This window comes from Abramis brama (genome assembly GCF_963993115.1).
Source record: "Abramis brama genome assembly, chromosome: 3".
NCBI classification, from domain to species: Eukaryota; Metazoa; Chordata; class Actinopteri; order Cypriniformes; family Leuciscidae; genus Abramis; species Abramis brama.
In genome coordinates this window covers 31,151,059-31,166,609 of record NC_139965.1, presented here as the reverse complement: position 1 = coordinate 31,166,609, position 15,551 = coordinate 31,151,059, and the positions used below count along the sequence as shown (strand labels likewise).

General features: G+C 37.1%; 1 protein-coding gene across 11 annotated transcripts in view; it reads right to left on the bottom strand.

The window, feature by feature from the left end:
* dgkza (diacylglycerol kinase, zeta a) overlaps window positions 1-15,551 on the bottom strand; it is a 105,366-nt gene that overhangs the window by 63,330 nt on the left and 26,485 nt on the right. For 4 of the 11 annotated variants that reach the window (XM_084108209.1, XM_084108213.1, XM_084108210.1 and 1 more), the window contains exon 1: window positions 2,904-3,045. The exons of the other annotated variants lie outside the window; for them this stretch is intronic. The gene's annotated coding sequence lies outside the window, so the exon portion shown is untranslated. Of the gene's footprint in view, window positions 1-2,903; window positions 3,046-15,551 lie in introns of those variants that run through there. 11 annotated transcript variants of the gene reach the window in all.

The window sequence follows — 15,551 nt, the reverse complement described above, 5'->3', positions numbered from 1 at the left end:
AGGGCTGCTGCGACCATTTTCTGAAATCCCTTTGTGAATTTCAGTGAAACTACATTCATTGAAACACTCAATTCAGTGCGTTTCTGAGTGGATGAGTCAGATGCGACCTCTTCTCCATCACCTCGGCGGTGTCGATCACTGCATGGCGCTTGTAGGTTACAACTGAATTTGTGAGCAAAGATTTCTCGACGAGTCTACCCATAATTTATATTCTCTTACTGATGGCATATTATAAGAGGTGCAGAATGCTGTTTTCATTTTCAAAGTATATTATGTCCTAATCATACACCTCCATCCTGTTTTATTTGAGCTTTTCTACAAATTGACAAAAAAAAAAGGTTATGTGATTAGCATAGATACCTATTAATTTGGCGAACACAGCTTTCAGACAGATTTTTATGCATAATTCTCCATGACGCACTTTCATCCCCAGCAGTTCTGACCAAGCCTGTTAATTATACAGAAACTCAAAACAAGCTTGTTCAAGAGGCTTGTGTCTCCGACTGCAAATGATTCTGAGATGTGTACTGTATGGTTTCATGGCAACTCTGAGAATCAAAATAAATAGGGGTAGAATGTTTTATTCTCATACATATGCCTCAAATGAGCTCAAATAATTACACTGCCTCCTTCATATCACTACATAATAGTATTTAAACCCCTACGTGATCTTATTCACCTGTGGCTATGACCTTTGACAAAATTTCACAGAAACATTAAAACCTGCATTGACGCTACTGCCGCTGACATAGAGAGAAAAGTTGTCATGAATAGGTATGAAACGGCTTCATTTTTCACAGCTTCTTTTCAACCACACAGTAATCGCTATTTCTGAGTTACAATGAATCAAATTATCACAGAAGTACTGGGGTAAAATTTTATAGTTTGGATATAAACAGTGATGTCTACGGTAGAAATCAATAGAGCAAATCACCTTTTGAAAGCAATTTGGTGATTCAAATAATGATTGTATCATTTACATCGTTGCACCACTAAGTGGCGACAAGTTCAATTATTTGTCATTGAATCATTCATTCAAGAGATTCATTCAAAAATGCTGATTATTCCAGTAATGAAACAATTCAAGTCTTTGTCCCTGTTCCAAATGGCACACTTCATATGCACTTTCGGTCGTGTGGACTTACAGTGGCTGCCACGTGCGCATGTCCATTAAGTCCATGAGACAGTAGGGTCTCCCATTTGTCATTTTAGGTTTCAGAAGGGTGCTCGCGAGTCGCGATTGTTTAGGGTGCCATTTGGGGCAGGGCCTTTATGAGAGAGTCATTGAATCATTCATTCAAACAGATTTTTGAAAAAAAATAATTAAAATGTATTAAATTGAAACTGCAGCAATTCACTTTTTTTCAGAACCTCTAGTAAATTACGTTATTTTGTTTAGTTATCTGTTCAGATTCATGGGAGAATTGTGATCTCTATTTGAAACAAAAAAATTGTGCTTCTCAGTTTATCAAGAATCGTCCAGCTCTTTCTACATAAGAAAACAAAAAGCAAGATATCCAACATAGAACATACAGAAACAGATGTTGACTGTTTATGGGTCACATCCCTTAAGTAGTGCATTTAACCATAATTTGCAAGTGTGCAAGTGTGTTTAACTGTTATGTAGTTACATTCTAGCATTTCATTTCAAAGTAATTTTTTCTTTACAAAAATATTATATAAATATTATATATCACACATATCATTTAATTAATTTTAAATAAAACATTCAATTATTATTATTAAAAATATGAATAAATTATATAAATTAATGGCCTGACAGGCCAAATAGTTTTCTCTGTATATTGTATAACCAGCAGTATGTATCACAGTTTCTGAGTTTATAAAACACATGCAATGACCTAATCCTATACTTTGAGTAGCCTCAAAGCCTCAAGCATACAGTATGTGCTGTAAGTGTTGCTGTCACACCATGTCTCAATTCTTAACGCTGTCTGAGCTAGTGTTCCTCTCTCTCATTTCTTCCTATGTTGTCACTGTTCATTCATTTATTCTGCTCTCAAAGACTTCTTTAGGAAAACTTTCCAGATTTTGACCTTTCCATGGTTTTTTGTCACTTCCAAAAGGGTTTTAGGTACAACAGTTGTATCTAAAACCCCAATTGGAAGTGCCAAAAAACCCTTAACCATGGTAAAATCCCAGTAAAACCTTAATAAATTCATTTGCCTAACTTGCCTTTAGCTTTGACTATATTCAGAGCCTCTCGTGCCATATTGCTTGTACAATATATCGGAAATTTCGGTTTCAGATGTGGCTCATGCAATCAGAATTTACAGTCAGAGTTATCTTTTTTCTAAATAAATATCTGGTCTGCAATGAGAAGCTTGTGCACATAAATATTTGAGTTATCTCTGTCATTATGGTAGAAATTACAGAGTCTCTGTCTCTCACTCACACACAGTCAGTGGTCTATAAACATAGCAGTTTAATCATTTGCTTGACTCTGTTAAAAGCCTTTACTTTAGTTTCACTCTGTGGTATAACAAGGTGTCTTATTAACATACACAAACACAAGAGTATGTGCTAGTGTCAGAGCTAGGAAGATTTCTGGTAACAACAGCAGCCTGCAATATCCTCTTTAAACTCTGAAACAAATATAATACAGATTACAACACCTGGATTTGTACAGTTACAAACTGCAGGGCGATACAACCCAAATACAGCAGCAACAGTTGATGACAGAATCAGACAGTCACAGAACAGCAATGAGATTAGAGTCACTGTATCTAAACTGCAGATGATTTGCCGACAACATGAGAATCATCTCGTCTTACTCTCCCACACGCACCGTTAACACAAATCACAGTCTGAAGGACACAGCACTGCACTCTCAACTCTAGAGATCAACAAAACAAAAGAGAATAGTCAGAGAAATGTACAACCTGATGGAAGAGTGTAAATCATCCAAATGTCTTCTCCTTTTCTCACCAGATAACTTTTAGAGAAAGCAAGAGTGAGGGAAAGAGAATGGAAACAGAAAGAAGGTTGACAGGGGAAGGGGAAAGAGAGAGCATACAGTCTGTCCTAAGAGAGTGGGAGGGTCATAAAGCAAGCGGGTGAGAGAGAGAGAGAGAGAGAGAGAGAGAGAGAGAGAGAGAGAGAGAGAGAGAGAGAGAGCGCACCATGATTATACAGATGAGGCATGCTTCCTCTGACACAAACACCCAGATATGTAGATCAAAGTCAACCAAAAACTTGAAAACATTTGCTCAGTCTGAACATATGTTGACATGTACATACAGCAGATGTAAATATCTACACTTAACACCCCCAGAAATTATTATTATTATTATTATTATTATTATTATGTAAATAAATGAGTACTGCAAGCTAGTAAGAGGATCTACAGCAACTGTATCTCTGACTTAATGGAATAGATCAACCAAATCTGAATATTCTTCCATTCCAAATCTGCATTAAAATGGTCTTCTGTGAAATATATTTTGGAGAGCACTGGGGTCCAAACAACATAGGACCCCTTCGCCTATATCATACGGAACAAAAAAATACTTCTGACATTTTTCTTTTGTGTTGCACAGGAGAAAAAAAGAGAGATTTGGAACGACATGAAGGATACTACTGAATAAAGAATCACATTTACTGTGTCGTGAGCTGGACGGATTGATTAAACCAACAACTAAGTTCTGAAAGTGCCTCAGAGCTTTTACACTTTTGGGTGGAATCATCAACTAACGGTTTACTTATACATTGTCTCTGCATGTTAAGCTGTGACATCAGGAAAAAGAGACACCCAATTACCACAGGCTGCCTTTTTTAAACAGCTAACATCCTCTTGACTCCCCCACTGACCCAAGAGCAAGGTTACTATTTTACGCGCAAACACACACAGTTTCCTATGGGGAGGACATCAACCACAAACATCCTCAAGCCAGCTATATATGTGTGTGAGTGTGTATGTACGTGCGTGCGTGCGTACATGGGTATGTGTTTGTGCCGAGGGAAAGGGTGTATGTTTCTGTGTCAGTCTCTTAACTCTGATGTGACAGAGACATCAACAGTCCCTTTGATCAGTGTGACACCACTGCCTCAAGCAGTGAGTGTGTGCATCAGGACGCCGCCCGTGTGGTTGGACCGCAACAGCTTTTTTGTCCGATTGAAAGACCTTTCTCAGACAGAGCGGTTTACTGCATCTAACACAAAAAAAACATGCATGCATACACTCAGCCACGCTCTCAGTTTCATAGTTTTTGTTTCCAAAAATGCACAAGAAGCCTGTCGAGAAACCCTTATACTACGTTGTAGATCAATTTGGCCTATTTCGACTTTTTTAGTTGTCAGAAATACAATTTAACCTATGACATTTTGTGACTTTTTTTCTTTTAGAGTCATGAACATGCCTGCAAGGTGTTAATACTTTAATGTGTTGTGGAATGTGCGTACAAAATTTCTATTGTTAAAGTCAGCTCCACAGACCCGAAATAAAAACATATGTCAGTTTCTAAACTACCCTCAGAGGGTATTTACAATTATGTACAGTATTTGGCAGATACTTTTATCTGAAGAACTTGCACTGAAGGCATATATAGTTATCAGTTCTTGCATGTTAAGTTTGCTGGGAATTGTATTCATGATCTCGCCATTGCAAGTGCCAGGCTCACTGTTTGAGCTTCAGGAAGGCACACAGAAGTGTTTTTCCAAACAACTTAAAATGTTTTTTTTTTATTAAATACCATTTATAATATTTATGAGTTTCATGTTTATGAGTTATGTTTTTTTAATGTTAGTATTCCTCTCATGTTAAAGGTCTTTGGTTGTCACTGGTGTGATTTTTGGGGAATTGTATTCAATACATATAGGGTCAGTTTGGCTCCCACCATGAAAAAGTACCCAGATGTTTTACATAATACAAGGGATGTGTGAGCTATGAGTAACTGGTGACAGAAACTAGAAAAGCAGCATTTACTGAAACAGCAACACATGCATTCACACACACACACACTGTACACTTCCTTCCCCCACACAAACACTTATTCAACCTGACTCTGTCGATATGCATGTGCACACACAAACATAATCTGTTCTATGCAGATTTGATGAACTACGATGCACGCGTCTGCCTCCGCCATATATGGTAAAGGTGCTGCTCAGAGAATTTGTAGCTGCTAATGCTACACTGCTCAACAGACACAAATTAGACACGGTGGTTTGATAGTTCAAGACAGAGGGGTTTTACATTAGCATTTCATAAACCAGACAAGGGGATTATATTTAGAACTCAATCTCTGAGTGCAGGAGTGGGAGGAATGAGGAGTGTGAGTCACCATGCAAACAAGGAACAGAAGCAAAGTCTGTCTATTTATTTTGTCGTGTGAACTGAACGTGCCATCTCAGACGTCGCTTCGCCATCTCCCACGGCAACTGTAGCTGCTTCTGTGTGGGTGTCACAGCACATCATTACCTGATAATCATCTGAGCAACCACCTAAGACCAGCTGTCAGTCATATTTCCACTGAAAGCCCAATCTTCATCTGCCATCTAATCAGCCCATCTCATCCTGCAGACACTCATGTTTGAGCATATTGAGAAAGGGGGGCATCTGCTGGTCAGAAGCTGGCATTACAGGCATAATAGTGTCATTAACTGCCTGTCAGTCTTGAAGTTTTGATTTTATGTGCACCATTCTGTTCCTGTGCGCTCAGATATCAAACTCCTCTCAAAATGATCATCAATAGACGCAGAGTTTTATCAAAAGCAATGTAACTTATAAAGATTATCATTCAAAAGTAGGGGTTTTAGCAAGAATGCATTAAACTTATCAAAAGTGAAACCAAAGCCATTATACTGTTAAAAAAATCTATATAAAAAAAATACTGTTCTTTTGAACTTTCTATTCAAAGAATCCTGAAAAAAAAAACAAAAAAAAAAATCCCACAAAAATATTAGGAGCACCAAATCAGCATTATTAGAATGATTTCTGAAGGAACTAAAGAGAAAACGATTACGTTATATTGTAATAATACATTGTTTTTACTGTATTTCTGATTAAATAAAAGCAGCCTTGTTGAGACTTTTTTTCAAAAACATTTAAAAATCGTAGACTCCAAACGTTATTGAACAGTAGAATCTTCCATTCTGCCAGCATGTATCCTCCAGTAGATGGCAGCAAATCACAATGTAATGTAATGTGTAGTGCAACAGGACAATAAAATAAGATTTCATATTGAACTGAACTGACAGTTCGTGAATTTGAATCAAATCTGGAAATCTGTAATGATACCCAGCCCTATTCAGTATTTTTCTACCTAATTATCCAAATATGAACATACCTGTTTGACCTCTAATTGTTTCTAAATCCTTTTTTTATCCTAAACTATATTAATGAATTTATTGTTCCTATCCCGTTTTTTTTTTTTTTTCCTTTTTCTTTTCCTGATTTACCAATCTTCTAATTTCTGTTCTTTGGCAAATAACATTACTCTTACCAACATTTCCTTCTCCTTTGCTGCTTCAACATTACATAAATAAGCAAACACGCACATATACACACCCTCTGGAGCAACATAGTGCTTCTTACAACAACTTTAGGAGAGAATGCTAATGTAGCCAGCAAACAAACAAACAACAGCAAACTTCCTGCAAACAGACCTCTTATTTAGCTCTTCAGTCACGTGTTAGTGTGATGTGAAGGAGAGACAAAACCAGACCTACAGAGTCTCCATGGCATGGAAGCTAACGCGCTGTTAAAAAGCAACACCTTTCATGACTATTGTAAGATAAGCAATCGCAACGGCTCAGAAAACTCTAACTGTGACCGTTGTCATCAGAGCTTTTAGCAAACGTGCAGTTGAAATTCATCCTCGTCTGATTATGAGAAATATCCCTCGCTATTGAGGACGTGGTAGATATTGATCACCCTGATTCTGTCAGGTTACATCACTAGACAAAATCCATCTAACAAATAACACTTAACAGGCCATAACCAGCATCCCTGCTTCATCTTTGAGATCGTAATGAGATTTTAAACATGGCCAATAGAAAGTATCCTTCTTTTTTATCCATCTCCTTTTTTCCAACAGATCTTTCTCTTTTTTTCTCATAATCGTTGTACACCCAGCTCCAGTCCGCCTCTCAAGAGCAGCAAGAATCACAATATCATCATGTTTTCAACAGCGGTACCAAAAAACACAACCAGCAGTGAAAAATAATGAGGTATGTAAAAAGGGACACTACACACACAAAGAGACAAACGCAAACACAAAATAACAGGGCTTTCAATGACTTCAAGAGCCTAAACCCTGGAAAATCTGTGCTTTTTGTTATTTTGGTGTCCCTTTATCTTTGACCAGTTATCCTTGAATAAGACAATGATGGATAGACATAGAGAGACAGAGAATTTGTGACAGGTGAATATAATGGCTGCTGGTGACCCGAGCATCATTCAAGTTTTCACATTCTTCTTCTCACAATTTTGTTAGAATTTATAAAAATGTTACCGGGCCACCTGGCAACACCATTTCATATACTTGCCAACACCAATTTTCACTTGCATTTGGCGAGTGTTAATTTTAGGCCCTGCTTTAAATGCTTGTGTATGTTTATTTAACTGAGAAATACTTACAGGATAAATAAGATCAACAGTGCAACTATGTTGCTCTTTCACAGCACACTATAAAATATTTATTCTAACTTATTTTGATACAATTTATTTTTAATTTATTAATTTTATATACATTTAAAATGATATAAAATTATATGAATGTGTACATATTTATATGTAACTTTAAATAAAGGATGTTTTAAATAGCAAATTAATTTTAGCTGTGGTATAATAGTGTGGAGAATTGTGCGATTTCACTGCTATTGATGTCAACTACTGAAATGTTGATATAAACCCTGTGGTAGGGTGAAAAAGTGGAATAAATATTAATGAGGACATGCACTTTACTCCTGATGCAAACACACACACACGATACAAGATCCCTCTTTTACACAGACTGTGTCAGCAGAACAGATCCTTTTCAAAGAGACATGGATACTTGCCTATGACAGATGATTTAGTCATTCAAAGAACCAGTGAGAGGGAGAGAAAGAGGGAGGAATATTGATTAGCTTGAAATCAAACTGTCCAAACACTAGTCATTTCTTTTAATGATTAGACCAGCTGTAATTCAAGCATTTCCAAACATGAAATGTAATTCCATTACACTGATATTTACTCTAGAGTATCCCACATTACTAAGAGGAGGTATTTATTCTTACGCATGACAGACAGGCAGAACATTTCATTATTAATGAAACAGACACGCCTCTTCTTAACTTCTGCTTAAACCAACACAGGTGTGCTCAAACACACAACACACAAAAAGACATTAATGCATGACTGTGCATATGGATCTAAACTCATCTACACCCTTTAGATCTGAATAGGATGTATTCACGGATGTTATGCATGGGACAGTCTGCACAGAATAAGAGTAAACTGTCAAGTACAGCTCAAAAAAAGCATATCCTTTCTTCTACTGAAAGGAAACCAAAAAAAAAAAATGCTTAAACATATCCAATATCATTTTTATGATGAAAAACAACAACAACATTAAATTAGAAAATGAGAATAGAGCAACAGTAAATTTCTGTCAGACAAAGCTATCATGGCTTGGAATATAATAAACAGTAGTGCATAAGTCATGTCATTCTGGTACTTTTATAGAGCTTTTGTATCTTTTTGAAGCTCGAGTTTCCTTTTATTCCAATTAAAATTTAAATCAGTTAATGATTCTAATATTTTTACTACAAAAAGGTTGTTTAAAACTAGATACTTGGCATGATAGGTTAAGTTTATGTTAAACAGTTCTGTTAGGCTTCTGCTTGAATAATTGTAAATCCTGACAAAGAACGTTAACCTCTTTAGTGCAATTTATTCAATCACTTCAATCAAATAACAGGTCGAAAGAGAAAATGAAATGAGAGAAAGGAGTAACGGTGAACAGACAAACTCAATCTGAGCGCTAACCTCCATCCCTTTCACCTACAGGCATCCACCCACCTTTACACACATGAAAACACACTGCACTGCTTTAAAACAAATGGTGAACAATGATTTACTACCTCAGTCCAATTATATCCAATTACTGGAGCTCTTGGATAATGGATTAACTAAACCAAAACCTGCTCTGCCTGATTTAGTTAATCCATTATCCAAGAGCTCCAGTAATTTATAAAAGAATCATTACAGGTCATGTTTCATGTGTTTTATAGGCATTTCAGCTCCTGCTTTACTGGCTGAATGTTTAACTCTCACCAACTGACAATTTTTTCAGAGCCATAGCCTTGTGGACAGTGCTGACATATGGTGCAGTAGCACTTCAGGCGACCCAAATTCGAGTCCTTTCCCGATCCTGTTCACCCATTTCTTGCTTCCTGACTCCTCTACAGTCTTCCTGTCTCCTCCGGTTCTATCCAACAAAGCCAAAGAAATGATAAATGCAACTAAAAATCGTTTTTTGGCAAGTACAAAATACTTTTTAAGAACTGCAACACAAGCATTATGTGTAAATCCCATAAATAAATAATTAGAAACAATAACTGTTGACTGAGGACTTCACTTAGAGCCACTTTGATGGAGATCAGAATTACTGAGCAGGATTTGTGAACAGATCTCCATGTTAACCAGTACAACAAGATCCTGGTATAAGCGGTATCGGCAGTTGCCTATAACATTCTCTGGGACGCCCACACATGCATAGAGTGAGATGCAGACACCTCTTCTCGCACTCAACCCCAGCATTTTCACAGCGTTGCGCCCACTATCTGTTCCACCCCTCTCAGCGTAAATGAACTGTGACCTAGCAGGTAACTTTTTCAGAGCGGCTCCCAGCACTATGCTTCTACGCCCCCTCTCGAAAAAGAGAAGCACCTGCCTATAAAAAAAAGTTTCTTTACCAGCTAAAAGTCAATACAGTTAGTCAAATCATCAAATACAATTCAAACAGTCTGCTAAAATGTTTCCACTGATAATAGTTGCAATTTATCGTTATATATATTTACATTTTATTTTTAAATTGATAAAAAAAAATAATAGCAAATATAGTATATTGGTGATTTTTTATTAATTTACACTACCGTTTAAAAGTCTGGGGTGTAACATAAGATGTCTATTTAAAATAAACGCTGTTCTTTTGAACATTCTATTTAGCAAACAAGAATAAATAATAATAACAACAACAACAACAATAAATAAGACAGATGATTTCTGAAGGATCATGTGACACTGAAGACTGGAGTAATGATGCTGAAAATTCAGCTTTGCCATTACAGCAATAAACTACATCTTAAAATATAGCAAAACAGAAAGCAGTTATTATTAATGGTAATAATATTTCAAATATTACTGAATTTTTGACATGTAAATAAATGCAGACTTTATGAGCAGAAGAGACTTCTTTCAAAAACATTTTTTTTAAATCTTACCAACCACAAACTTTTGAACAGTAGTGTATTTCTTAATTTTTTTAAGGGTTCTGAGGTGCACCTCATTCCACTAGTGCACCATTCGAGTTGTTACTGAAGAGCAGCATGGCTTTGATGTCATGCTGCATTCCTGTTTGACACAGACAGATTGAAGGGAAAGTTTACCAAAAACAAAAATTGTCATAATTTACTCACCCATAAGTTGTTCCAAACGTGTTTTTTTTTTTCTGAACACAGAAGACGACATTTTGAAGAATGTTGGAAACCAGACAGTTGACGGCACCAACTGATTTCCATAGTGTAGGAAAAAAAAAAATACTATGGAAGCCAATGGCTCCAGTCAACTGTCTGGTTACCAACATTTTTTCAAAATATCTTCTTTTGTGTTCAGCAGAACAAAGAAATTCATACCGTTTCGGAACAACATGAGGGTGAGTAAATGATGACAGAATTTACATTTTTAGGTGAACTAACCCTTTAACAAAGAGTGTCTGCTCTTTACAGTTGCCTTCCTTTATTAGTTTCACTTCATCTCTCTCTCTCTGCTGTTGAGGAAAAGACACACCACTGCACTGCAGCCCATAGCATGTGTGCATCCACATATGTAAAACATCTAACTGCCATGCTACATATCCGGCACACAAATCCGTTGAGCTAGCTCACACATACATATTTACACACACCACACAGACACACATTTGCAAGACGTGGCTATTAATAGACAAACGCACGCCGACTTTAAATTAACTGACAAAACCCTTCCTCCACTCTCCTTCACTCTATCTTTCACAGTTTGCAGAGAGGCAGGTCGTGAAGTGCTGACAGATGGATGCTCAGTTCTGTGGCTTCTGCTGAGGTCTGAACAGGCCACAGAGGCGACAGGCGAACACCGAGAGAGAGAAGAGCACACAGAGAGGACAAAGGGCAGATCATCTTCTGTTCTACACTGACCACTACACCCCTCTGTCATTTCTCTTTTCTGCTTAGTTTTTGCAGTGCAATCTAAACTCTGTTCTCGGTCCAGCTTTAAGAATACGGAGCTCCTCTGCTTCAAATGAGCAATTGAATGTGCTATCAAACACAGGAATTTGTAGCTATAATGCCACAAATGATTCCAAGTGCACTTTCTTGTCCAGCCTCCCCACCTCCTTTCCTATCTCTCACTCCCACAAGCACAAAGAAAGGAAAAGGTTCTCCTGAAGATGTGCACAGGAATAGAGATGAAAAGCATGCTGGATTCACTCTCCTAATTTATTCATCGATCTCTTTGGTATTGTGCACTGTAAAGAAAAAAAATCAAGTACATTAAAAGAATGTTTTGTTGCTCCCATCAAAATGAAGCTGCCTACACTGCAAGCAAAGTAGGCGGCATTGTACTGTTGATTATGGTTCTTTCTTGATTATATCTAGTAAACTATGTTTTGACACTTGACGCTTGTGGTGAAGACTGCACTAACATAGTGTTTTCTAAAGAAGTGTCTGTTCTGTGAATAAAAAAAAATTCGAATTAAATTATAAATTATAAAACTTCTAATTATACAGGTTATTGACAACTTAATGAAGTGACTAATTTTTAATTAAACATGCATAAAGTCATAGCATAAATCAGTGGCGTGTGGGAAATTAACTAAAATAGGTGCCAGATATAGATCTGGAGGTGATGGATCTGGTTTGTTTTGGCACAAATTTAATCCTGCCTGTTTGACACCACCACTGAACTCCGTTGTTTGACACCACCGCTGTTTGACATTCATATAGGCCAAATGAATCACAGCTGCATACAGCAGGTAAAATATGGCATCTGTTAATTTATAAATACATGAATTTGTCTTGAACTCTTCAGTTTGATAAGGATTTCCTCAGTGAATTACTAGTAGCCTCAAAGCAGGTCAAAGTTTGTAAGACTTAAATCAGTCTAAACACTGACCAGTTGCTAATTTTAAGACACGTTCACACCGTGAAATTTTAGGAGTGACAACCACCTTTAAATACAGGAGTGAGAGCACCCTACATTTTTGTTCTGTGTGTGTACGGAACATGACTCGCTCCCGAAACTGCGATGACTGACAACGTTGTAACAATAGCAATGTTCTGGCATCTCACGTGTTTGGAATCCACTGTTTTTGACCAAAATAATACTACAGCCATGCACCAACGACTCATTATGTTAGACAATTTTAACAAAACCACCATCAACAGAAATGTCATGTTTTGTTTATGTTTTAAAGGCTGCTTTGCAGAGCACTCTTTTTCAGTGTTGCCATGTCCACTTATTATAAGCATCTTTGGCTCATAAAGCAATCAAGTTTAGTGAGTTATTAAACTGGGAAGGTGCAGGTCACAATATTTAGGGGCCAAGCACTGAAGGTGCATAGACAACTATTGTATCTGTTAGTATTCTTATTATCCGCTATTGAGTTTAAGCCAGTCCATGGAACAGCTTGTGAAAAAAAAAACATGAAATTTGGATCACAAATAGAGGAAGCTTCATCACGAGTTTCTAAATAAATGGGCGGTTTGCAAAAAATCATAAAAATGGTCTCTTTTGATTCAGTGGAGTATACAGAGTTGAACGATACCCAATTGTCCCATATCAGCCATTTTGAATTTTGAAGTAAAATTATATACTTTACGAACACATTAGCGCATCACTACGGAACTCGGCTTGAGTCATTGGGACCATGCCCTTAAGGTACTCAAAAATTTGAAACAGTGACAGTCAAAAATTGTAATTAAAATGAAATTTTTAAAAATGCTAATAGCTTTTTAATAATTTGGCCAATTTTAATTAAACAAGTCTTGATAGATTCCTTGAGTCATTCCAAGAACCATATTTGGTCATTCCAAGAACCATATTTGGTCATTCCAAGAACCATATTTGGTCGAAACAAGACCGCTGGTTAAATTTTCACCAGATCATTTTGTACCATGCTGGCAAAAAAGCTTTTCCAAACTGATTTTGAAGCTGTAACTCTGCAATGCTTTGGCATATTGTATGTTTCTTTGTCACATCACACTGACCACACAACATCAATTTTGTAACAGTGCCACCAAATGGTCAAAAGTGATAAGCAATTAAATCATATTACTAGTGATTGTATTTATAATTTTTCAGCCGTTTTACCAAAAATAATCTAAAAAATATATTTCATTACTCATTGTTGGTATTGGTCTGATGCTCCCAGCCATCCTTGTATGACTCATGCCTTTTTTGTGCTTGGCCCCTTTAATTGCAATACAAGGCATTTGGATTTATTTAGGTTTATTATGGGCTTGTTCTTGTTTGCTTTTTTTTTTTTTTTTGCAAGATCTGGCAACACAAATGAGTCCAGGCTTTTTCTTGTGCATACAAAAACAATCTCTAATGCGCATTTATATAAATTTTTAACAACTATTTGTTCAGTTTGGTTTCGTATAGACTGCATGGAGTTTTTGTAAATGTGGCTGTTAATTCAGTTGTAGAATGCAGTTGTCACTCCCATAAATTACTGAACTCTGTGTGTACAGAACAGGATTAAGCAGAAAAAGTTTAATTGAAAATTTTATTTAACTACAGTGTGTGCGTGGCTACTTTAAACAGTGTTCTGTTGGAATAAATACTATAATTATATAATGTTATGAGAAATGGAATTCAGGTTTTCGTTCATTATATACACTAGCTAGGCCCGAATTTGGGGGCAGCAGCAAGCTAATTTAAAGTGAATAGCCTCTTGGAAAAATTGAATACACACACACACTTATAAAAGTATGATCAGACTCAGAGGACATCAGACATTGACACATACAGTACATGAGTCAGTATTGCCAAACGTTCCCATGGCTTATTTGTCACACAGAGTTATATGTGGAGATGACCCAGATATCTGGAGTCTCACATGATGAATGCATCTCCGCTGAGTTCTTCCAGCCTGACATAGGGTTGCCATGGTGACACAGAGAGTTCCAGGACATGATCAGAAATATCCCATCATGCCCTAAAGTACACTAAGGTTAATGTATTTAAACAATTGCTCTCATTGTGCTTAACGTCATCTCTGATGTCACAAAGACTCTCAATGTAAACTTAATTGAGTATTCAACAAAAAAAGTAAACAAAAACAGACAAACAGTGGGAGGAGTTTCATAACTAACCCTGTCTGAGATTGCTTACAAAGGCTTGGAAATGTAAACATACAAAATGACAGTAAACAGAGAGAGAGAGAGAGAGAGAGAGAGAGAGAGAGAGAGAGAGAGAGAGAGAGAGAGAGAGAGAGAGAGAGAGAGAGAGAGAGAGAGAGAGAGAAATCAACCTCTACCAGTGAAAGTTGATAATTCAGTCTGACTGACATCCTCTTCTCACATCTCTGATCACCTTCATGCATCAATTAATAAGCTCAACACGCTAAAGCACACAGCAGGAGCTGTCTCATCAGTGGGAACACACGCAGAGCTGAGAAGACGAGAGGTAATAGAGGTGATAAAAATGTTGTCATGCTGAAAAGACTTCAGTCAAACCTTACAGAGCCGACACTAACGTGCACCATTTTAGCAGAGCAAATCCTCCCATTCTGCCACACTCGATGACATAACTAATCACTCTGTGATCTCTTTATGTTCTACATCATTATGTACATGTCATGGGTATGAGGATAGGATGGGATGAGATTGCATATCCTACCATCCACCTCTCCCTCTCGCTCTCATTCAATTTTCAGTCCATCATGTTCTGTTTGCTCTTTGAAACCGTTTGATAGATAGGAAGAACCAGATTAAAAATAGAAGATGACTAACCCAAGGTTGACAACTCAAGACAAACCCAAACCCATTCACCCATCCTTTAAGCTATTCTCAGAACCGCTTGTCCTGTGTAGGGTCACAGGGCAGGGTGCTGAAGGCCAGCGTTTTGGGCTGAAAGCAGGGAAACACCCTGGATGGGTGCCCAGCCTAATACAGTGTCCTAACCAGACACAATGCAATTTGTCTGTCCACACCAGACATGACAAACTCAAATCACAGGCAAGTAAAAGAGTGAGGGTAAATTATCCATTGTTGCTTGCATATTAAAGTAATGCACAATGATATAGGCTATAGCTCAAATTAAAATATTTTAGTATTATACAAAA